Here is a 23929-nt window from a genome sequence, read left to right as displayed (position 1 = left end):
GAGTTATATAACCAATTAGTGCTAAATTTGGTAAAATACAGTTAATTAAGAGAAAAGAAAACATGATAGGAAGGTCAAAGTGTTTATAATTCAAAAAAGTGAACATAGGAAGAAGACGAGATGTAGCAGGTGATGGTTTTAAGGAAGGAAGAGAAAGAAAACAAGAGAATTTGACTGTCAGCAGAAGAGAGAAAGAAACCAATTAAAAGAAAACAAAACCAAAAAATACAAACCCCAAGCCCTAATCCTCAAAAGTCAAGGAAAAATAACATTAAAAAACATGCTAAAAATGAGAAGAAAACAGAGAGAAAGAAATATGTGTGTATGTCCATGAACCAATCAGAACTCTCTCACATCAAGAACTCTCCCACACACACTCCCCAAAAACAGAAAAGATTCTTAATTAAAAAAAAGGAGAAGAAGAAGAAATCATCTCCACTGAGGTGATCAAAATAGTCAACAAGAATGTGTGGTCACTGCTCCTGAGTGGCTGGTTGGAGTGGCCTAGACTAAAGCTGGCTGAAGCCGTTCTCAGCTCCCTTCTCCCCAGCGGGAGGTAGGGAGCTGTGGGCTGGAGTCTGTCTGCACAGGCCCGGTACTCCAGGGGTGCTGCCGCACAGTTCTATGAGGGACCCAGTGGCTTAGATCTAACAGGGCCTCGGGGACTTTGTTTGGTAGTATTTGCTAATGCATGGCAGTTGCCCAGCTCTGTCAAGGGATCTGAATCTCAGGAGCCTCACAAAAATTCTACTCTTGAGGAAGGAGAGCCACCCTCCTTCACATACATACCCCCACACACACACACATTCTCTCTCTCTCTCTCTCTCTCTCTCTCTCTCTCTCTCTCTCTCTCTCTTTCTCGCCCGTGAACGCGCCTGCCCAGGCTTAATCCCTCGGCGTCTTCACATACACCGGTTCTGAGTCCCGACCCTCCTCAGCTGGTCATGTGAGCACCAGACACACAGAGAAGATGAGTTCAGCTCTCTTTCGCTTTTCTGATGTGGATGCCCCTGGGTACAATCCTGGTGTCCCTTTCCCTCACGTTCTGCTAGGAAGACCCTAGGCCTAGACCCTAGGTGGGTGCTCACCTGAGAGCGTGGCAGTGTTGGCGCTGCTCTCCCTGTTCAGCAGCGGGAACTGCAGCTGGAGGCTCAAGGCTCCCCGCCTCAGCTCCCCGTGGCTGTTTGAGAAACACAGAGCACATTCCATCACCTCCGCATCAGCTCAGTGCAGGCTGCTTTTTTGATTTCAGGTTTTGTCACAGCAAACTTCCCTGTTGTATTTCTCTGTGTTCTCCCTCCATCTGGTGAACCATCACCACTGCTGCAACCAGCTCAGCTCCAGTGCTGTCTCTGTTCAGTGTACCTGAATTTCTGAGTCTCTTAGTCACTAGGACTGTCTGGCATTGAATTTTAGTGAAATCCCTCTTGCTCACCTCACTGAGAAGCAGCATTCCTGCTGCTTGAATCCCCAGCCACCAGAAATCAACTTTCAGAATTCTTCAAAGATAAACTCCTGTGACTTAGCTTGCTGCCTATGTTAGCACATGGTGATGGGATCACGTGTGCATCGCCATGAGTCATGGGACCTCGCTTTCTTGCCAGGTGGATTACTTTGGAGTGGCAGCCACAGTGTACTGCATGCTCCTGGGGACCTACATGAGGGTGAAGAACGAGGGAGGAGTCTGAAAGCCTGAAGGTCTTTTCAGAAGGTAGGTGTCTGTCGGCATCGGGCTACAGCGGGAAGAGAATAACTAGGGTAGTAACAGGTTCCATCTGGCAGAAGGAGATCCCTTAGGCAGTGTGGGCACAGCACAAGGCTGGCCCAGGGCAGGGAGTGGTCACAGGGCTTCCCACTTAGCCAGTAGCCCACAGAACCCCTGGGAGCTCCTGGGTGGTGACAGGCATCCCGCCCAGGCAGGTGTCCCAGAGCCTCAGGGCTGTGCTTGCTTGTTTTCTTGTATTTGGAGATGCAAATAATACTCATCCTGCCTTCCTCAGATCTCTCCTGTAAGAAGCCAAGGAAATGCGTAGGAAGTATTGGTTACATGCTTGTTCCTTGTCCAGTTACACTTTCTTCTCTTAACTTTTTTGAGGTATATTTAAAACATACAGAAAAGTGAACTCATCTTCTTTGCATATATACCTTCTGGGAATAATTTCAACTGCGATTCCCCTGGCCTTCCCTATCCACTTCCAAAACAGAAAAAGAAAATTGGCAGTAATTTTATAAAATGCCTGTGCCACACATAGTGAAGCTTAGGTTCAATCCCTGGAGAAAACTTGGTAACTGTTATGTCTTATTCTGCATAATGAGCCATTATATCTGACAAGTGCTTTATGCTTCCTCTTGGTCATAATGAAGGACCAGATGGTCATCCAGAAGGTCTCCACCTGGCCGCTTGTGTAAAGGAAAGCCTGAAGCCAGCCCTCTGCATGGCCCTGCTGCCATCTTTCTGTGCTCTGTAGCTCCTCTAGTTGACTTTAACCACTAGAGTAGCTGGAGCTCTTCAGTCAGCTCTCTCCTGAGTAGGACGGCCTGTCCACCTGGTCCTGGCACATGTGCAGTTGAGCTCCTTAGAACTACGTGTCCAGATCACAAGATGCTAACAGTATGGTAGACACAAAAGCCAAAAGCAAATGGATCTTTTTTTTAATGAGAAGAGGTAGCACTATGTTACCCAGACCACCCTCTAACTCATGATCCTCTTGCCTTAGGCTTCCCAGCCCCTGGGGTTCCATGCACTCATAACACCCAGCACAGATAGATTTCCTTTAAAAAATAAAATAGATTTTTTTTCACTGAAGAGTTATTGCTAAGACTGCTTATCTTAAATCTGTTTTGGGAGCCAGGTGTGTTGAGACAATTAATTGGAACTTTAATTTCTCTAATGTGGGATAGATTGGATGTGTCCACTCCTGATGGCCAAGTGCTCTTAGGTGAGAGTTCTGTTTCACTACCCACCTGCAGCAGTCAGGGCCAGAGCAGGCTGCGTTCCATCCATGGCCGGTACTTTCTCTCTGCAGGCTTCCTCATCTGGACGTGTGGGATGAGTTTTTTCACACCATGTTGAATATCCCAGACTGCCATCACATTCCACCTTTGGATTTGCTAAGGCAAAAGCTGAAGAGTCTGTTTCAACAGCACTATTCCAACAAAATCAAGACCCTGCGAAACAGGCTCATTGTGCTGCTCTTGGAATATAAGCGTTTGAGAAAATAAAATTAACTGTAGACACTTTCTCAGAAATCATTTTGTAAATACAATTCTCTTTCTTTGAACCTTGATGTTCTTCCAGATGTATTGTTGATATAAATGTTTGTTAAAAATAAAGTTCACGAAATACATCCATGTGACTTAATTTTTATTAAATTATCCAGCAGAATAGACAAAGTGGCAAGCCCTATGGGGCAGACCTGCCGGCCCTCTTGGCAGACAGACATTCATGTCCTTTATGGTGCATTTTTGTTTGCTATCTATGAATTATGCATTCTAATCCTATTACTTCAAAGTACCATCAATGGAAAAAATCTCAGATCTTGAAAAGAATTCTCATGAGCTGTATAGACCACTGGACCAACTTAGCCTTTCCTGGCCAGGACCTGGGAGGGCCTGTAACCCCGCTGGGCTTCCTCCTCCCTCCCTTTGTGTCCTTAGCACCATGAAAAACAAATCTGAGGCGACACCATCCAGGAGCACAGGGGAATTGCTTCCTCCCACCCTTCTCAGCTCCCATGTCCCCGACTCCGGAGGCAACCATGGCCCATTTTTTGTATGTGTGAGTCTCTAAAATTGGTTCTATAAACTGCATTTTTTAAATAGATCTAGCATCATTTTCCTTTTTTTCACTTAATATCTGATCAGGAATGTAACTGTAGAATGGCCTCATACTTTTTAGTGGCTGTGTGATATTTGATTGTGGCATATCTGTAGTATGGATTCCTAGAAGCAAAATTGCTGGGTCAAAGGTGACTGCACTTAAAATTTTGAATCTGTGTCTGCTGGTAGCCCCCCAAGGTTTTCCCCAGACTGTGAATGTTCTTTTCCCACCTTCCCTGACAGCACAGATGGGGCTCTGGCCTTTGCCAGTTGGCAGGTGAGAGACCATCCCTGCTGGCACTCTCGTTGTCATTTCTCTGATGGGTAGACCAAGTGTGTGTACATGTGTTATAGCACATGTGTGCTCTTCTGTGTTCTCTGTCCTCCACCCACTTTGCGCTCCGCTTGTTCGTTTATCTGAGTCCTTTGTATATGAGGCACACATATTTGTCCCAATGTGTCATCTCTCTGGACTAGTAAATATTTCTCCTGCTGTGAAGATTTTTTTAAAAAGTTTTGCTTTATACTCAGACTCATACTCTTAAATGGCTTTTGACTTTGTCTTAAATGTTGTACTCAACTGAAAAACACAAAAATGTGTCTTTTTTTTAATTAGTACTAATTTTAGCATTTGGGACTAAATTTTTTGGTTACTATTTAAGTCATATCATTTTCCCCCTATTTTTTCCAATTGGTAATTTGAATATATGAAGCCTACTGATTTCTACAAACAGGATTATCAATTAATTCTTTTGAAGTTTTCAAATAATCATCCTTATGAAAACAATTCTTATTTTATATTGTTCTAATTTTTGTTTGTGGTTTTCCTTGTCATTGATGATACCTTGAGAAAGAGGTCACTGGTGACACACACATCCTTGTCCCCTGTTCTAAGGGCAGCTTTTCCAGTGCATATCCATTCACTTCATGATACTGGCTTGAGGTAAGATGCTTTTGAGGTGCTGGGTATCTATCTGTTCTTTTTATAAGCAAATATGAAGTATATCATTACTTCACAGTTTTCTTGCCCATTTCCATCTATATTGACCCAGCTATACCTCATTCCCCTGCTGGAACGGGTTGTTATTTATTTAACCAATGTCCAATTTAGAGACACTTAGTTGGTTTCACAGTTTTTTACTACAAAACAGTGAGTGTGAGTGCCACTATATCTGTAGGATAAATTGCTAGGTTAGGGACCCCAAAATGCAATTATATTTTGAAAATAAAGATTGTAACCTACATGACCAGTTACACACATACACATACCAAACTTGGAAACTGAAAATGATCCAGGGTCAGACCTCAGCAGGGAAACCAATACCAAACTTCCTCTTGAAGTGTCTAAACAACTGAGCATCGGTAAAGCCAGATTGACAGGATTTTGTTCCTTTTGAAAATGGCTGTTTTCAAAGGAAACCAAGACTGAACAGCTAGAAACTGCATGTGTTCATCTGTGGGAGACAACTGCAGGGGCCTTAGGCCCTGGGTGGCATGGCCAGTGTCATTGCCAGCCCATATTCTATTCCTGGCTCTTTAACTTGGATCACACTCAGAAACATCCCCATGTGACACCAACAGCGTGTCTGCTGTTGCCTGTCTGGTCTGTGATCTAATCCAAGGGCTTCCTTTAAATTAAACTTCTCAATCTGATTTCCTAGCAACGGCTTGTCCCCAGGGTGGGACAAATTTCAACAGAGCTAGTTATTTTAATCATTTCAGTTAGTAGGTATTGTTTTGCTTTTTGTACATATGCCTGGTACAACAAAAAACCTTCCTTTAGTTGTAATCAGTGGTCTGGATTTTATGTAGCTAATCAGCACCAGGGAAGAAGCCCTGAGTCCAGAGGGCACCTGAGAGGAAAGTGACAGGTCCGTGCAGGGAGGGCACAGAGTTCTGGCTCACTCCACTGCAGGTATCCCTGCAGGACAGAGCTGGCTGGGGTGCGTTCACCTGAGTCTCGGCCCCAACTCCTCCTGAGTGTGCAAACCTTGGCTGGACCCAGCTCCTGGTCCAGAGTGAGACCTTTCTTGGGCCCAGGTATTTCCTAGTCATTCTTGAGCCCTGCTCCACATTCGAGTTCCAGCTAAGAAACTAGACTCTTTACTCAGGGGATACAGAGACTCCTGCTTGAGCACCTTCCTGGCTGGCTTTAATCTGATCTAAGGCAATGGTCCTAACATTCATTCTCCCCAAAGAAAAGCCCAAGGGTGGCCTGTGACTCTCGAAAGTAGAGCTGCTGGATAGCCAGGCATGGTTACACGACACGGCAAACCTGGAAAGCCTCCGTGCAACCTTCTCTGCGCTGATCCAAGGAGCCTGCGTCCTTGGTCCTCCTCTCCCGTTTTTCAAGTCCGTGCATCTCTCCCATTTGTTTCATTCTGGAATGTTCAGACTAACCCATCTCTGGGTTAGTTAGGCTATGGCAGGCTAAGCTGCTGTAACACAGGAAACCCTGTGGGGACACTCACTTGATGATGAGGATGACCACCATGACATGGAACAGGATGCAGTACAGTTTCACCACCTGATGGGTCACCAGGGCAAAGCCGCCTGCAATGAGCGGGCAGCTAAGGAAGCAGCGCTCGAAAACTGCGGGTGCCCGAGCTCAGGGTGCCCTCCTGTACCCCAAGGTCACTAAGCAGGACACACCACCCCGGGGCCAGGTGCCCAGACCACCAGCTCCCAAAAAAGGCAATCATGCCACTGGTTGACCACCATGAGCTCCTCCAGCAGCATGGAGGAAGCGGCCAGATCACTGAAGCTGTTCTTGCAGTGCCTGTCCCAGCCAATGCCACAAGGGCAGGTCGCCACACACCAGTGCATCAGTGAAACTTGGGTCAAAGGACCGGATTCTGTCACAGAACAATTCCGTCCTGATGACAGCAAATGCATAGTAGACCACTTAGGGTGGGAGGCGCCGGACACCAGGGGTCACCCAAAGTCCCAGAAGCAAGGGTCATGGAGCGCTAGATGCACCCAAGGTCCCACAGAAGGGCAGCAGTGTTCACAAGGATTGTGGCCTCTCCAGCCCAGAGCCACGCAGCTTAGAAGAGTGAGTGGGAAGGGATCGTTGCTCGGCTGGTCCCCCAGAGAAGCTTGGGTAGTTGGTGGAGAGATTAAGGCACAGCTAGGTGGACCCCCCTGGACCTCCCAGGACATTTACCAAGTCAGAAACTAAGCTGCTGGCAAGGCAGCAGGGGGATAAATACCCACTAACAGAGGTTAGTCCCCTAGTGAAGGAGAACTGAAGTTGGATCTTTACCTGTTCTTTATGCCAAAATTAACTACAAAGGTACCAAAACAAACAAAAACCAACCCATAAAGGTAACAGGGTGGAAAGTGGGGCAGGAAAAGGGCTTCCTAAGCATGCTGTGAAACCTAGAAACTATAAAAAGATCAACAAGTCTGACTATATAATAACTTTAAACTTGTGTATAGCCGCACACCGCCTCCCCCCAAAAAAAGACTGTGGAGAGAGGGGAAAGTGACAGATAAGGAAAAGTCATTGTCTTATGCATAGATTACCACAGACCTGTCTCCTTAATAGGCCAAAGAGTCCTACAAATCATATCAAAAGTAAAAGTACCAGCTGGGCCTGCGGGCACACGACTAAAATCCCAGAAACTCAGGAGGTTGAAGCAGGAGGATTCCAAGTTCAAAGCCAGTCTCAGCAATTTAGCGAGGCCTGAGCAACTTAGCAAGACCCCGTCTCAAAATAAAATATGAAAAGGCTGAGGATGTGACTTCATTATTAAGCACCCCTGGGATCGCTGGTACCAAAAACAATAACGCTAATAATAAGAGTGAAGGTAATAGAGAAATAGAACCACTGATGTTACTGGAAATATGCATAAATGGCCAAAATCACATGGAAAAGATGCTCAGTCTCATGAGCAACTAAAGCAATGCATGTCAAGACCGCATGGTGTTATTTTCTCATCTATTAGATCTAGGGAGAATGGAAACAGTGAATAAATCCATCTGTGAGCAGAGAAACATACATCACACATGTCATTTGAAATCCATGCTAGAGCATGTTTGTGAAAGCAAGTTGTCACTATCAATCCAAATCATGAACCCATTTACCTTTGCTCATCTCTAGAAGAGCACCCAACACTCACACTCATGTGAGGACACAAAGATGCATGCCCAAGGATGGCCTTACCACATGGTCTGTGAAGGCGAAAGGCAAGCCCACCCACTGGTCAGTGGTGTTCTAGAGTCTTCTATTTTGGGGACAATGAACTGGGGGTGTGCACCACACACCAGCACACGTGGAAGGGTTTAGGAAGAATGACAAGAGCTTTGATGGCTGCCTCTGGGAAGCGGCATCCCAGAGCTGGGAATGGGGGACCTACAGCTGACTTTCCATTCTCCTAGGCTAATAGACCTGCCATTAGACAGAAAAAGAAAAGCAAATGCCCTTTTTCTGCAGTGTGCACCCCTTCAGGCTCCCTCAACAGCTCTAAACAAGAGGCCCCCAGTCCCAAATGGCCTCTTATGACCTTGTTCTCACCAGCACCAAACAAGAGAAGTAGGAGGGGGCTGGGGATGTGGCTCAAGCGGTAGCGTGCTCACCTGGCATGTGCGAGGCACTGGGTTCAATCCTCAGCACCACATAAAATTGAAATAAAAGATGTGTCTGCCGAAAACTAAAAAATAAGTATTAAAAAATTCTCTCTCTCTCTCAAAAAAAAAAAAAGAAAAGAAAGAGAAGTACGGGGCTCCCTCCACAAGCAGAACACAGGGTCTCAGCCTGGGGCGGGGGCAGAGCCATGAGCTGGAAGGACCCCATGTCCCTGTGAGCCCTCTGCTGGCTAAGAATATCCCCCTGGGCCTAAGAATATCCCCTGGGCCAGGGATGAGGAAGACATTGCCTGGGTCAGCCCGATGGACGGCTGGCATTCCACATAGCAGCCAGGAAGTGCGCCCAGTGCTTCTAGAAACTTGGTATTCTGTAAGACTGGCCGCTGGAGACCCATACCACTCACTGACTTATTCTTCCTACTGGAGTCTAATACTCCTATGCCTTGAGGCTTAGAGTGATTTCACATGGAATAGCAAAGGAGGGCATGAAGGCAAGTCCACCAAATGTGATCATCGTGGGCCAGCGCTGATCAGAGTGGTCACCATCACCCGGAAACTAGGAGCAAACCGAGTTCCTGGCAGGAGGCAAAGGAGAAGGAGGAGAACAAAACTGATGCCAGGCCAGCCCGTTTTCTGTAAAGCCCCTCCCTAGTCCTGCAGCTGTCCACACAGTGGCCCTGGCCAGTAGCAGAAGCCAGCCTCACAGAATGGGTGTCATGAGCAGCTTCCCGCAGCAATAATAACCTAGAACTCCAGTGAGACTCAGGTGGACGAGGAATAGAGAGCTGCTTGGCCTCATCTGCTTTTCTCCACCAAAGTTGACCCCATTTAAAGCTGTCCTGGAGGAGCAGGCCAGTCCTGGACAGAGGTGGCTGCCAGGCATCCCCGGAAGGGCAGCTGCCCTAAATCAAAAAGTGTGGCTTGGCCAGGTGTGCTGGTGCAGGCCTGGAATCCCAGCTACTCAGGAGGCTGAGGCAGGAGGATCACAAGTTTGAGGCCAGCCTGGGCAATTTAGAAAGCCCCTTACTGAAATGTTATTAAAAATCGCATTTTAGGGCTGGGGTTGGGGCTCAGTGGTAGAGTCCTTGCCTAGCACACATGAGGCACTGGGTTCGTTCCCAGAACCTGATAAAAAATACTAAATACTAAATATTGTCCTTCTACAAGTAAGAAAAAGTTTTTAAAAATAGCATTTTTAAAAAGGGGGTGTGGATGTAACTCAGTCTAACATGTGTAGGGCTCTGGGTTCCACCCCCAGTATAATAATAATAATAACTGAGGTTGGGGTTTATCTAGGGCTTTGGGGTCCAACTCCTGGGTATGCACCTTGGTTGTGCATCACTGGAAGAGTGACTTAACTTCTCTATGCTTCAACTCACCACCTATAAAGTAGGGATAGAGAAAGTTCCTACATCAAGGATTGTGGGTGGGATTTAATAAGGAATGGTTAACACACTTGGGTTAGCATTAGCCACCAGCAGGACGACTCTCACGCTGTCACATGCAGGGCGAGGCTCAGGGATGAAAGTGGCTCACTCGTCCCCAGGGAGCTGACGGCCGAGTGCTCTTAACCCAGCCTCTGGCTCCTGCTGTGGGGAGGACCTGGGTGGGAGGCCAAGGCAGGCAGGAGATGGAGGGGAAAAGGGCAGCCCGGAGTCATGGCCCAGTGTTGGAGAGATGACCAGGTAAGAATCTGGTGTAATGGACTCCTACATGCGAAAACCCTAAAATACTGCATGGCTAGACACACACAAAGGCACCATCCCTCTCAAGAGCATTGGATATAAGTGTGTGTGTGTGTGTGTGTGTGTGTGTGTGTGTGTGTGTGTGTGTGTACACATAGAGACATATATTTCCTCCCAGTGTTGGGGATTGAACCCAGGGCTCCACACACCAGATTAGTGCTCTGTCACTGAACCACATCTCCAACCTGAATACGGAACACTTTTAATAATTTTCTGGTGTCCCCCTTCCTGGCCCCCAAACCTCCACAGTGCAGGGTGGATTTTCAACAGAGAACTGAGTAAGCACCTGATCCTCCGTGAAGCCTAGAGCTGGAGGCACTGACCTGACTGAATGGTGGCATCAGCCACCGTGGCCATCAGGCTGCGATTATGATCAGCATGTCAAACCTAATGGCAAAAGCAAAGTCCATTAAGAATCAAGTGAGAGGCATGTCAAGCTCAGGCTCTGATGGATCCCCAGAAAACTGAACCAACAGCTTATGTGAGATAACTAGCCAGTGCTAAAATTCATTTCTGGAACTTTTAGGTCACTGCATGGGAAGCAAGAAACACTAGGCTTGAACCATCCCATGATCATCCATTGGCTGCTCTGAGTCACCTGCAGAGATGCAGGAATCACTAACCCACATCACTTCGCCTTCCACAAAAGTCTATACTCGTGAAGAACATTTTTATTTTTCTATTTTTTGGGCACCAGAAATTGAACCAGGGGGTGCTTTACCACTGAGCCACATCCTCAGCCTCTTTTTTTTTCTCCATATTTTATTTAGAGACACAGTCTCGCTGAGTTTCTTAGGGCCTTGCTAAGTTGCTGATGTTGGCTTTGAATTCACCATCCTCCTGCCTCGGCTTCCCAAGACACTGGGACCACAGGCGTGCACCACTGTGCCCATCCGGTGAAGAATACTTGCAGAATGCACAGTAGGTCTTTCCTGGTATTAATTTTACTATGTGCATTACGACTTAATGGAAGTAGAATTCATCGTGCCATGACTTTCCTGACAGTGGTGCTAAAGGAGAAGAAAACACCGACCAGGTCCCCCCCCCCCAGCCACGTGCACTTCGGGAGAAGTTTCCTGGCACTAAGAGCAGTGGTCACTGGGGTCAGAACCCGCCTAGCTGTGCACCACCAAAGTCAGCCTGTGGCTTGCATCTCTGTGCCCTGCAGAGCTCGACACACAGCAGCTCAAGACACACCGGCTGGCACACAGCACCAGGGCCGAGGGTGGAGACCAGCGGCCTGGAGAAGGGAAGGCTTGTGGGAGACATGTCCACCGCTCAGGGGAGGGCTGGCCAACAGCCCGCTGGCCAGCCACACAGGCTGAGTTTCTGACAGTGAGGTTAGGGAGCGGGCCAAGGAAGCTGCCAAAGGAAATGCCTCCTTGGCCATGATGTTCTAGGATGCCTGGCCTTCATCCCTAGTCTCATGACCTGAACGCCTAAGAGCCCTGTCTCTCCAGTGATAAGTGACAGAGGTGGAAGGAGCATCCTTTGCTATTCATCACAAGCCCTTTTTTAACCCCACCTGAGCTTAATGAGGTCGCCCTGGGAAAGCCCCTCAGGATGGGGATGTGAATCCACAGGGGAAACTACCAGGGGATCAGAGAGCTAGAACTTCCAGCCCCACCCTCATCCTTGCCCCCTACCTCTGGGGAGGGCAGAGGGGCTGAAGATTGGGTCGATGACCAATGGCCAATGTGTAATCCGTCATGCACACATAATGAAGCCTCCATAAAAAAAAAACAATAGTGTTGGGGGAGCTTCTGGGTTACTGAGGGGCATGGAAGGGCGCACCTGGAGAGGGTATGGGAGCTGCGCACCCCTTTTCCTGCACCCTGTACCTCTCAGTCTGGCTGACCTGAGCTGTATCCTTGTACAACAACCAGAAATCTAGTAACCGAAGTGTTTTTCTGGTCACCTCTGATTTATAGGCGATCAGTCAGCAGCACAGGTGTTAATGTGGACATGCAGTTGGTGTCTGGAGAGAGGACAGTCTTGGGGACTGTCCTCAGTCTTGGATCAGCCCTCAACCTGTGGTATTTGATGCTAACTGTGGACAAATTGTGTCCAAATTTGATTGAATTGCAGGACACAAAATTGACGACCAGAGAGTTGGACAGTTAGTAGGTGTGAGAAAAAATAACACATACTTGGTGTCAGAAGTATTGTGAGTGACCATAGGTGGGATAGGGGTGGATCACCAGGTTGGACAGGGCAGAGTGGGGGGAAGGGAGGGGCTGGGAACGGGAAAGACAGTAGAAGGAATCGGACGTAACTTTCCTAAGTTCATATATGCATACACGACCAGTGGAACTCCATACCACCAAGTTCAACTACAAGAATGGGAGATCATACTCCATGTATGTATAGGTCCAAATACACTGTACTGTCATTTATAACTAAAAAGAACAAAATTTTTTTTTAAAAAAAGAAGTATTGTGAGAAAGTAGAGAAAAACATTGGGCTTCCTTCTTTTAAAGATCCTTCCCAACTCCAGGATGTCAAGGTCTGTGGTTCTCATTTTAATTAGACAGTTCAAATTGACTTTGGGAAGTTCGGCCTTTACCCACACAGAGGGTTCCCCTCCAAGAGCTCATTATAAGATGCCTCTACACAGGTGGAGCTTGGAGACCTGCAGCCATGTCTCTGAACTGTGACAGGAAGTCCCCTGTCCCCTCCCTAGGACACACACTCACCAGTTCCAGAACTACTTCCTTTCAAAATAGGCTCTGGGCTCATGCGTGTAGAACTTCAGGAGGATCTCAAGAACTACAGAGAAAGGAAAAGCCACTCAGCTAGGAGATGAAGGGGTTCTTCTCATCCAGGGCAATTAACATGGCGTTGATTAGAATGACGACATCATAAACCCAGACAAAGATCCTGCCTTGGGGGGAGAGAGAGACCCTGTCACCCGCATTTCAGCGAAACGAGTGCGATCCTCTTTAGGGCTCTACCGGAGAGACTTTATTTCTCAGCATCCCCAACACACACCACTCCTCACCCAGGAAGGTTCTAGCAGAGCTGGAATTCATCTGCCTCTGCTACCCTGGTGCAGCCTTCCTTTCCCAAGAGAAACCAAGGAGGGAGAGAGGTGCAGCTTCCCCAGGCTCCCCTAGGGGGCAGCACCTGGGTCAGATGAAAGCTGAGGCAGGATCAGGGGGCAGGGACGTGGTTAGGGTTCGGTCCAAGATGTCCCCAGGAAAAATCGCAGCCTTAAATAAGAGAGCTTCAGAAAACCTACTCCCCATGCACACCTTCCAGGTCTAGCTTCCTAAGTTTGGAGACAAAGTGGGTGAACAAGCCAGCCTGCCAGCCCCGCTTCAGCTCCCCCTCCCAGCTCCTGCACAGCTGCCCCAGGTGTTCAGGTGCCCCAGGGAGCCTGCCATACGCACAGGTAGGGGACAGCATGGAGAGGCCACCCTAGTGTCCTCCCCTGTGAGGAGCACTTCTGTGATTCAAGATTGGAATTGACAGAAAAGAGTCTCCGTGTAAAGATCTTTGATAAATTCCAAATGCAGGCAGCTAACAGGGACATTCACCTGTCTCAGGGGCTTCGGAGCCATTTGCTTTTATGAAACATTAAATGTAAAGAAAACAAGAGGCCACTATGGCTGAGAATAGGCCGCACATGTTAAAAGGAAGGCCTTAAACCAGGATAAATGGCTCTTTCCAGAGGCCATCAGCTAGAAAATTAAGGGATACAAAGTCCTCCTTTAGCAGTTATCCCAACAAAGCTGACTCATCAGTCCTGACCATAATTCACAGAATCAAAGTGCCAGGTTTGTGTCAACTTCGTGTTTATGCTGGTGGGGCCAGGACCTCCTGAATTCAGAGAGGGGTCAGCTTCCCTGGCTCAGGGGAAGGTTGTGGTTGCATGTTGCCTAATGCAAGTTATTGAGTTGAAGTTGCATTTGTTAATTCTAAAATATGGAAGGAAGTATGGTGTTTGGTCCACTTGAGGATTCACTCAATAGAGTATCAGACTTTGTTTCTTTTTTGTGGCACTGTGGAAATGTGAATGAGAACAAGTTGGTGACATCTTTCAGGTGGAAGCATTGTCCGAGGACGCACTCATCAAGTTGGCCAAGAAGCCATTTTGTGAAGCCCCTGTTGTCTCAAGGCTTTTGACGATGAATTCATGTGTGGAGACGGTAATTCTTCATGGACCTTTGCATTTGGTGAGTCACGGAACGTATCTGAGTAGATCATCATTTACCAACATGTCCACAATAATCTCACATATTATGCATAACAGGTCATGGCTGGGTAAATATTACCATTTCCTTATTTGCTTTTAAGAAAAGTAATAATGACATTATATTTTCTCCTTTTTTTGCCTTGAAGTATGTCAGTGTCTTAACCAAGCATGATTGTTGGTAGGTAGGCTAGCAAGAACTTGAACTCAGGGATTTTACTGTCATGTAAATCTATTGTTTTTCATTGATTTCTATTAATATATCCAGGTTGGCATCCATTAACTTTTAAGCATTTCACTTTCCCAATTGTGGGCACCCTGACAGCCCTCAACCTTCTGTAAGCACAGACAACTCTATAAGGAACCTGAGGATAAATTTCCCTGTGCATGTCCCCTTGTGAAACTGCTTAAGCACCACCTGGTTTACACACAGGTGGCATTTCTAGATCAAAGTGTGCATGTTTACTTCTTTGACTAAGCACTGCCAGGTGGCTCTTCTGAATAGCTCTACCTGTGGCCAGGATTGTATTATCTAGCTTTCTAACTTTTGCATGTGGAGTAGATACATAGTGGGAGCACACTGTTTTTGTTGGTATTTTTCTTGGTATCTATTCTGATGCTTTTCACTGGGGGATTTTCTCCTTTGAAAATGTGATTCCTCTGGATGCCTCTGCCCGTTCCTCTACTTGACCTTATTTTCTTCTTCTTTTTAAAAATTTTTCAATGTGACTTTTTAATTTTAGTTTTATTAAAGACACTGTCCTTTGCTTGCATAGTCTATACCTAAACACTAATCGTTGCTCCAAGGCCCAGCTTGCTCTCAGCTGCCCCGGGAGGGGAACGGTCTTTGGTGATAGCCAAGAGACACCCCTGTAGGGGGCACAAGTGCTCTGGCCCTCTGGTGTCTTGTCAGCAGTGCTTCCCATGCTCACAGAGGGTTTCAGACATTATAAAATTGAATGAGTTCATTCAGAAATTAGAAGTTCTATTGAAAGATATTTGCATGAGCCAAATAAAACCTATTTCTAGGCATCCTGGTGAAGACAAGGTTTTATCTTTAGGTCTATGTTTTTTTCTATGTTTTTTTGTTGTTTTTAGAATAAAATTCATATGTTGCCAGACCATTCTAGCAGATGTGTAACTAGATGCCATTTAAATTACCCACTTTTAAATGGTAGACATTTTTTTAATGAACACTGCCCGTCTGCACCTTTTTTAAAAACAGGACTGGGCTGAGAAGCCCAAATACCAATGGTTAGCTGGAACATATTTTTCATTTGGCCTGTCAGTATTCCCTGAGGTCATCTGTGCAATCAGCTTCGTTACTCCTGCTCCCTCACTGGATTTCATAGAAACCATATGCTATGTATGAATCAGAGACACCAATCCCTGATTAGATGCTACCCTACTTTCCAGAAAAGACTGGGCACACCATGAGTTGCACAATGATGGGACCAGGGTCCAAAGGCTGCTGAGAGGGAAGGACTGGTTGTGAATGCATTTTTGAAGGCTCCAAGCTGGAACTCTAGAGGCACCAAGCAGGGCAGATGCTGGTTGGGGTATTTGGGTACTTGTTGGTGAACACATGCACACCTGAGATGGGTAGGCATGGAGGAGAAATCAGCAGCCCATAGGGCTTTTGAAAGTGATTTTATGTGAAAAGTGGCTCAGGTATGGGCACAGGAAATGACATCATTGCCTTGACAATGGATCAAACAGAACATGGAACCCTGGTATCCAGGCACCCACTAAACTGACCGAGCTCATTTGGTTGGAGAAACTGGAGTGAGAAGGATGTTCCCCTGTCCTTGCAAACAATGCCGAGCCTCAGGCTTCCAGGAATCTCAGGGGGGCCAACTAGCCCTTTTGTGGATGCACTGGATGAGGCTTCAACTTAGACGCCAGATCCTCTGGCAATTGTCGCAGAGGAGCTCAAGAGTAACAGTGAGTAGCACAGGGCAGGTGATCCCAGCAGGCCCTCTAGTCTGATCCCTGATGAATGGCCCAGGACTCCTATTCTGACTGTGTGTGTGTGTGTGTGTGTGTGTGTGTGTGTGTGTGTGGTGTGTGTTTGTACTGATGGGAACTGTCCCATTGTGCTTTGACTCTAGTGTATTGGCACAAGTCATTTTTCTGTTTTTCACCATTTCCATTTTGAACCCACCATTCTTGGTCCCAACCCAGGGTAAAAATGATGAGAACACGGAGGAGCCCTTCAGGGTACAGAGCCTTGAACCTTACAGGCAGGACCAGCTTAGGAATGAGCTCCTGCCTGTCATTTGTGGGAGGAACCTACATTTCAGCAGCAACATGGGGTTAATCTCCTGGGATTCCATCCCCACCCAGCAGGTGCTGGATATCTTGTTCCCAAGGTAAGCACCAGACCACCAAGCCCAAGTGTGTAGCCCCCTCATGCCTTTGTCTTGGGGCTGCCATGTACCTCTCAGGGACCCAAAGGTTTGTGATACCTAATGAGATAGAGGACCACACTAATAGTGGAATTTCAGCCCCGAATGTGACGAGTCCTGGAGGTGCCTGCCACAGCCTTGCAAGGGGAGTGAACTTTCCCTCTTAGGCAGAGAAACCATCCTGACTCCAGCTGATCCACAGAGGTCTGTGGAGCAGTCCCCACACACCTGGCACCACAGCTCATGGTGTGCACTGAGCTCATTCCCAGGTGGACTCAGCGAGGCCAGGTGGTCTTTCTGGTGTGATATTGGCTTCTTGAAGAACGTAGATCTGTGCCAGAGGCGTCTCAAAACTCAGGCCTTGGGAAAAGCACTTTTGGGTTAATAAAGACATGTTAGTATACATAGTGGGACAGAGCGTTCTAGCTGGGACATAGCTGGACAGGGGCTTTGGACATGGCAGCTCCCACACCCAGAGAGATGTGGGAATCAGCAGTTTGGGCTCATTCACTGATGAACATGGAGAAAGCACCCACTGTGTGAAAACACGTTTCCAGTCACATTTCATAATTCAGTGAAAAATGGAGTGCAAATGACCGCCATTGTGTCCCTTTTCATGGGGGTCAGCCTAAAACCGCAGGTGCCATGAGTACATATCCTACATGTGACTGCATCCCGGACTCCATGAGGCATAACTGCATGTTGTCCTCTTCAGTGACTATGGTGGACTCCTGGACCAACTTCAACATAGAATGGGCTTGGGGTCAAGAGGGTGGGCTCCTGTTTCCAGAATAGGGACCTGCAAGGTGATTTGACTTGGGAAGGTTGAGGAAAGACTGCTCTCCCCAATTGTGTGTTCTGCCTGCAGTGTAAGGTGTGGGGCTTCAACAGTAGGAGGGGTAAGGCGGGGAGTTGTAGGTAGTCATGGTCCACTGGGAAAGCCCCTGGGACAATGGATCCCCCCACACCACACCTCCCTGTTCTCCCCCAGGGCCACAGAGATGTGGTCTGCACTCATGGGAAAAGAGAGGTCCACGCTACTCAGGGGGACTCAGTGAGAGCTCACAGAGAATGAGGTAGCATTGCAGCCCACGCCAGGGGAGGAGGTGTCTCTTGAGCCCTGAGAAGAGTGGGCAGGAGGACAGACACTCCTGGAAGGTGCATTCCAGGTTGGAGAGCATGTAGCCAAAAGGAAGAAGAGTGTCAGTCCTGCCCAGAGGAGGGGAGAGCTGGTCATATCATGGATCTAACGCTCCTTCGTTGAAGGTTCTTTGCCTGTGGCAACCTGTCCTGTCCCTGCCTGTACAGCCACTGTGTCTGGTCTGAGGTGGACTGGTGTGTTCAGAACCAGGGACAGTTCAGAAGTGTAGGGTCAGAGGTTTTCTCTGGAGGCCATGGCGAAGGCAAGGCCAGGGTTTTGCTGACTCCACACCTGCCTCCCCACAGTGCCTCACCTTCCTTCCTGGGGACCTGGATTAACTTCTACACCGAGGCTTCCCATCAGCCTCCAGGCTCTCTGAGTCTGCAGCAGCTGCTGCCATATATGGGGCTCTTGCTGGTTGGTTTGTACCTGGAGCATCAAACATACCACCTCCTGGCCACAACTGAAGATGGCATATCAAGCCAGGCAGCGCCTGAGAGCCAGGCGGACCGGGGTGAGTACCTAAGGGTATATGAGGAGAGGTCTGACTCTTGTCCCACTGCAGGGAGTCTGTATGCCTGGTGTTGGGCTGGAAATTAGGATAAGCCTTTGTCCATCAGGAAGTGACCCCAGTCTGCAAAGAGGTCCTGTGTGGGCTAAGGGCCTGAGTTCTTCCTGGCAGCAGGGGTATTGTCTGTCTGTGGGAAGGTCAGGGCAAGGCAGTCATGTTGGCATCTTTTCTTCTCTAGCTACAAGCTCAGTTCCTGTATCGGCTCCTCAGCCAACCCCAGAGCCAGAGCCTTCTTCCAGGGAAGGGGCAGAGCTGGAGTCCAGGACATCAGCGGTCTCCACTCGGTACTCCCCACGGCCCCAGTACAACAGGCGGGTGAGAGGCAGGTGCCTCATTCACGTCTACCTGGAAAATGAAATGACAACACAGTATAGGAGCATCCTGGTGAGTCTTCCAGCAGGGGAGTCTCCTGGGAGCCCACAGTGGGGAAGACCGAGTCCACAGCAAACACCTTGGACTAGGCCTGTCTTCTTGAACTAGAGCTTCTGGAAGGTCAGGAAGGAGAGCATAAAATGAGGAAGAGGGAGGCGGGAGAGCAGCAGCATGCCAGGTCTGGGTGCGAGTGGGCCTGCGTGTTTTGGGGTGTGCAGGTCAGAAGTGCAGGAGTGAGTGCTGGGTTCAGAGGAGGTCAGAGAAATATCGAGGGTACAGGCCATCCTCTACTGACCTTGGTATTGAGGAGGAGTATATTGAACCGTGGAGGTTGAAGCAGAGGAGTTGGCAGTCATTTTCTTGTGTGTGGGAGGGGATATGTTGCTGGTTGAAGGGAAGGGAGCCATTGTAGAATGATTAGGGTGGATAGGTGTGGGTCACAGACTACTGGGGGCCTTGGAGGGGCCCATTAGTGTCCTAGTTTGCATGTATGTGAATAGAGATTTAGCGGCTCTCTCTGCAGAATTTTCCTGGGTGTGGAGTATCCATCATGAGACTCTGGTGTCCACCTCCAGGGGAGCCATGTTGAACCACAGCACCTGCTGAGTCCAAACCTCCTGACACCCCAGCAAGCACTGACACTCTCGAGCCCAGCAGCTTCCATGCCTATCATTAAAGAGTCCTAGTGTGTGTTGTGCCCTGGCTGTCAGGACCAAAACACCTAGGGTTTGTGCCTGGTCCACACAAAAATGCAACTGCATCCCAGACCAGAGCAGGGATATGGAAGTCCACTGGACCATTCCTCCCATCTTGATGGGAGTAGAGTGTGTCTGTACAAAGCCTTTTGGTCCTTATTCCCTTGTCCCTGTAGGGCATAGCAGGTTGAAGCAAACTCTTGTACCAAGATTGGACTAGAGGCTCATAGGAAGACCCCCACATGATCACATGAAGGCCTCAGGTAGCAGGGTAACAAGATGGTGCCCTTGTGTTGAGAGCTCTCTTGTCTCTGATTGTCCTTGAGCACTGTCCTCTGGGTAGCTACTCCCAAATTCCCTCTCTGATGAGCCTTCTCCAACCCTGCTCAGGTGACCTGCCAGGACAGCACTCAAGTCATCATTCGCAGGGCCTTAGATGCACACTTGCTCCAGCAGGAGGATCCAGAAAACTACGAACTTCTGCAAATTGTCTCGAACCATCAGAGTTAGTGGAACCATCAGAGGGTAGGGAGCAGTGAGTCACAGTGGGCTCAGGATAACTGGGAGCCAAAACACAGTGTGCATTGACCCAATGCCCAGGAAGAGTATGGTGGGACTTGTGCACAAAACAAAGTGTAATGATGGGGCATAAATCTGCAGGTTCTTCATGTTCTCCAGGGGCTGTGGACCTGCCTATCATGTGTTCTTTCCTTGGCCTGAGGAGGCATTGCAAAGCTATTATCCACAAGGGGCCAAGAACACAGGCTTCTTTGTCTTGTGTTAAAGAAGACAGACAACCACAGGATGCCTACTTTGGCAGCCTTTCCTGACCTAGACGAGTACATGAGAAAAGCAGTTCAATGAACAATCATTTCTGGCTTCCAATCTTTCTATTCCTTGCAAACTGAGTCCACTTAGGACCAGAGGCCATTTCTAGAGAGAAGTGTGTGGTAGAATAGAACCCTTCACAGCTTGTAAACCCTTCTTGGAGAGAGAGGGGGGGGAGGGAGGGAGGAAAGAAGAAGGAGGAGGAGGAGGATGAGGAGGGGGAGGAAGAGGAGGACGAGGAGGAGGATGAGGAGGAGGACGAGGAGGAGGAGAAGGAGGAATAGAAAAATGAAAATAAGTTGAAGGAAGAGACCATGAATAAGAAGGTCAAGATGACTATTAAAAGAAGCATGAGGAGAAGATGAAGAAGAACAAGAACAAGAAGGAGAAACACAAGCCAAACAAGAAGTATAACAATAAATTGATTAAAAATGTGAATGAGAATTATACTCATGAGGAGGAAATGCAGAAGTGGGGAACTCAAGAGAAATATATTGCTCTGGATGGCACAGCCCTGCTGTGGACATCCTCCACCCACGCTCAACACACCTGCAAACCACACCCTCAAATTAGTGTAGCTTTGTATGAGTGGATGAATCCACTGGCAAGGTGGAGGCACCCACCATCAAGTGCTTTTCCCCAAACCCACCTGTGATCATTGCTGCAGTGGGGAGAAAACCTTGAACACATGAGTCTTTGGGGACCAATCCAGATACAAAGTCTAGCTGTTTGTCTTTGGTGGGTCCAACATGAACTAAGAGGGTCTGGGGTACAAGGGGCTATTTCCTTGAAAGGTGTTCCTGTAGTGGACCTCCTGTGCATAGAGGGTGCTCAGGGAGGAATCAGTGGGGAGTCTTTGGTGGAACAGTAGCTGGATTCGGGGGCTCTCAGGTCTGTGTGTGAGACCTGAGCTGGCAGAGGTTCTCAGTTGTGGGGGATGTTGGGTAGTATATTCCTTGATTGTCACCTATCACGCCTCTGCCCCTGCCTCTCCAGAGCTGAGGATCCCTGCTGATGGGAAAGTATATTATGACCTGGATGGAGGAGTGGATTATAACTTTATTCGTCGGGAAACAGCTGCCAGCAAGTCGTTGAAGGTCAAGCCAAAAAAGGTAAACAGCCACCTTCTTCAGTCTTTATTCCTGGTGCCACTCCACATCCTCCAAGGGGACAAGAACCTCAGGTTCTGGATGGATGTTGTAGAATGCCCACAGAACCAACTGCCAGGCTGGGTGGGGTGCAGTTGCTTGGCTTTGCTGATGTTGTCATCCCCCACAGTTCTTGGAGCCTTCTGTGGCAGTGGCATCCAGGACCCCAGCAGCAGTGAGCAGCAGCTCTACAGTGGCTGCAGGATCATTGCCCCAGGCCACCCAAAGCAATGAGTGCTGCATGAGAAAAGTCACCAGTAGCAGCTCCTCACTACTTCACTCCAGCGAGCAGGTGGAAGACAGCCACTTTGTTCACGTCCTCTTAGAGGGACAGAGCCTGAGGGAGACAAAGTGCATCCTGGTAAGCCCGACAGCAGGGCTGCCTCTGGGTGTCCACACAGCGGAAGGCAGGAGACACAGCCAACCCTGGGGCTATGGTGGGAAATAAAGAAGAGAGAGGTCTATCTTAAGGGCTTGACCTGAGGAGGGAGAGCATCAGCATGCCCAGCTCCAGTGGTGAGTGGGCCTGTGTATTGTGGGTTTTGCATTTGCAGGCCAGAAGTGCAGACGGAAGTGCTGTGGACAGATGAAGGCAGAGATATGTCTAGGGTGTAGGCTGCAGTGCCTAGAACTTGGTATTCTCAATGAGTGAGGTTGGAGCAGAGGAGGTGGCAGTGATTTGTCACATGTGTAGGAGGGGATGTGTTCCTGGTGGCAGGGAAGAGAACCTCCTTAGCATGACTAGGTGTAGGAATTTTGGGTCGGGATCACCTGGGGGGTCATGCCAAAGCTTCGGAATGTTAGCCTTTGCATGTATGTAAATATGGAGCTAAAGGGGTTCTGGGCAGAATTTCTATGGATGTGCAGTAGACACACTAATGCTGCAGGTGTCCAGCTGCAGAGGAGACATGTTCAGTGACTGCCAGTGCTGAGTCCAGTACATCATTACAACCAGACCCGCACCGAGCTTCCAGAGGCCAGGGCCTCTCAAAGCTGTCATTAAGCACTCAAGTGCACACTCTTGTATCTGAGTCTGTTTTGTGTAGTGGCAGTCAGGACCAAAATTTTCAGTGCATCTGCCTCTTTTTCTCCTGAATGTTTGACCACAGTCTTCTGGGTAACTCCTCTAAAAGCCATTCTCTGATGACATTTGTCCCACCCTGATCCAGGTGACCTGTAAGGAGACGGTGACAAGCCTCATCCGCAGGGCCTTGGACCAAAATTTGTTGCAGCATGAGTATGTGGACAACTTTGAGCTGCTGAGTATGATGTCTGAGGATGAGAGTAAGTAGGACAATCAAACAGTGGGGAGACATGATCCACAGTGGGCTCAGGATAACTCACAGCCAAGAGAAAGTGGGCCTTGTCCCCAAAATACCAAAGTGTGGTGGGCCTGGCAGAAACTCTCAGGTGTTGTGGGTGTTTTGGGGTATAATCCTTGAGTGCCACCTAACAATTCTCTCCACTTCGCTCTGCAGAAATCAAGGTCTCTGACCACTCACTAGTGTGTCTGTCCATGAATCCGGGAATAAAATATTTCATCATGAGGAAACACCCCCAGGTCAAGGGAAAGGAGGTAAACACCTACCTTATTCAAGCTGTACTTGTGCTGCCATTCCACTCCCACCTGGGGAAATAAGAAGCCTGAGCACCTGGACATATGTGCTAAAAGCCCATAGAGCCAACTGACAGGCTGAGGTGGCTTTCTGTTTCTGGGTTTGCTGATGTTCCATCCCCCACAGTTCTCAGAATCAACCTGCAAGTCCTCCAAGCCACTTTCCCACAAGCAGGTGGGAGACACCTGCTTAATTTGTGTTCACTTAGAAACACAAAGTCCAAAGATGGCCAAGACTGTTTTGGTAAGCCTGGGAGCAGGGGTGTCCCCTGGTGCTTACACCTGGGTGGGGAGCAGACACTGGTCCAATACCATGGACTACTCATGCCCTCTTGAATTTGGAGCTTCTGGATGATCAGGAGGATAGAGGGGAATCAAGAAGGGAGAGGTCAGTGTGAAGGGCTGGAGTTGAGATGAGGGAGAGCAGCAGCTTTTCCACTGCCATATCTGAGGGAGTCTGTGTGTCAGGTGGCAGCATGCAGTCCAGAAGGGCAGGGGCAGGTATGGGTGACAGATGAGAATAGGATAGGACCTAGGTTGCAGGTTCCCTTGTATGGGATGCTGACATCTATGGAGGAGGACAGCAGTGTGAGGTTCTGCATGTTCCTTGAACAAGGAGCTGAGAGAGTCTCTCTGCAGAGTCGATATGGATGTGGAGCAAGCACACTAAATGTCCAGGTAACCCAATGACCACACTTGCCGGATGAGGTGCCCTCCTACATCCCAGCCAGCACTGAGCCTCTGGAGGCCAGGAGCTCTTGTGGCTATGTTTCAGCACTCCTGTGTGTGGTCATGTTCCTGG

At 48.4% G+C, this 23929-nt stretch overlaps 1 long non-coding RNA gene and 1 pseudogene across 2 annotated transcripts in view; both read left to right on the top strand.

The window, feature by feature from the left end:
* Window positions 1-3347, top strand: part of LOC144371885 (mitotic checkpoint serine/threonine-protein kinase BUB1-like) — a 42828-nt pseudogene extending 39481 nt beyond the window's left edge. Inside the window, exons 20-21 of the transcript XR_013431976.1 lie at window positions 1605-1711; window positions 3027-3347. The product of XR_013431976.1 is annotated as a mitotic checkpoint serine/threonine-protein kinase BUB1-like (transcript). The remainder of the gene's footprint in view (window positions 1-1604; window positions 1712-3026) is intronic.
* A 13078-nt stretch (window positions 3348-16425) lies between these two features.
* On the top strand, window positions 16426-18702 carry LOC144371857 (uncharacterized). The gene is made up of 3 exons (XR_013431958.1): window positions 16426-16721; window positions 18204-18412; window positions 18648-18702. It is a non-coding gene; the product is annotated as an uncharacterized LOC144371857 (long non-coding RNA).
* Window positions 18703-23929: the final 5227 nt, after the last annotated feature.

This window comes from Ictidomys tridecemlineatus, chromosome Y (genome assembly GCF_052094955.1).
Source record: "Ictidomys tridecemlineatus isolate mIctTri1 chromosome Y, mIctTri1.hap1, whole genome shotgun sequence".
Taxonomy (NCBI): Eukaryota; Metazoa; Chordata; class Mammalia; order Rodentia; family Sciuridae; genus Ictidomys; species Ictidomys tridecemlineatus.
This window is presented reverse-complemented; position numbering and strand designations above follow the sequence as displayed.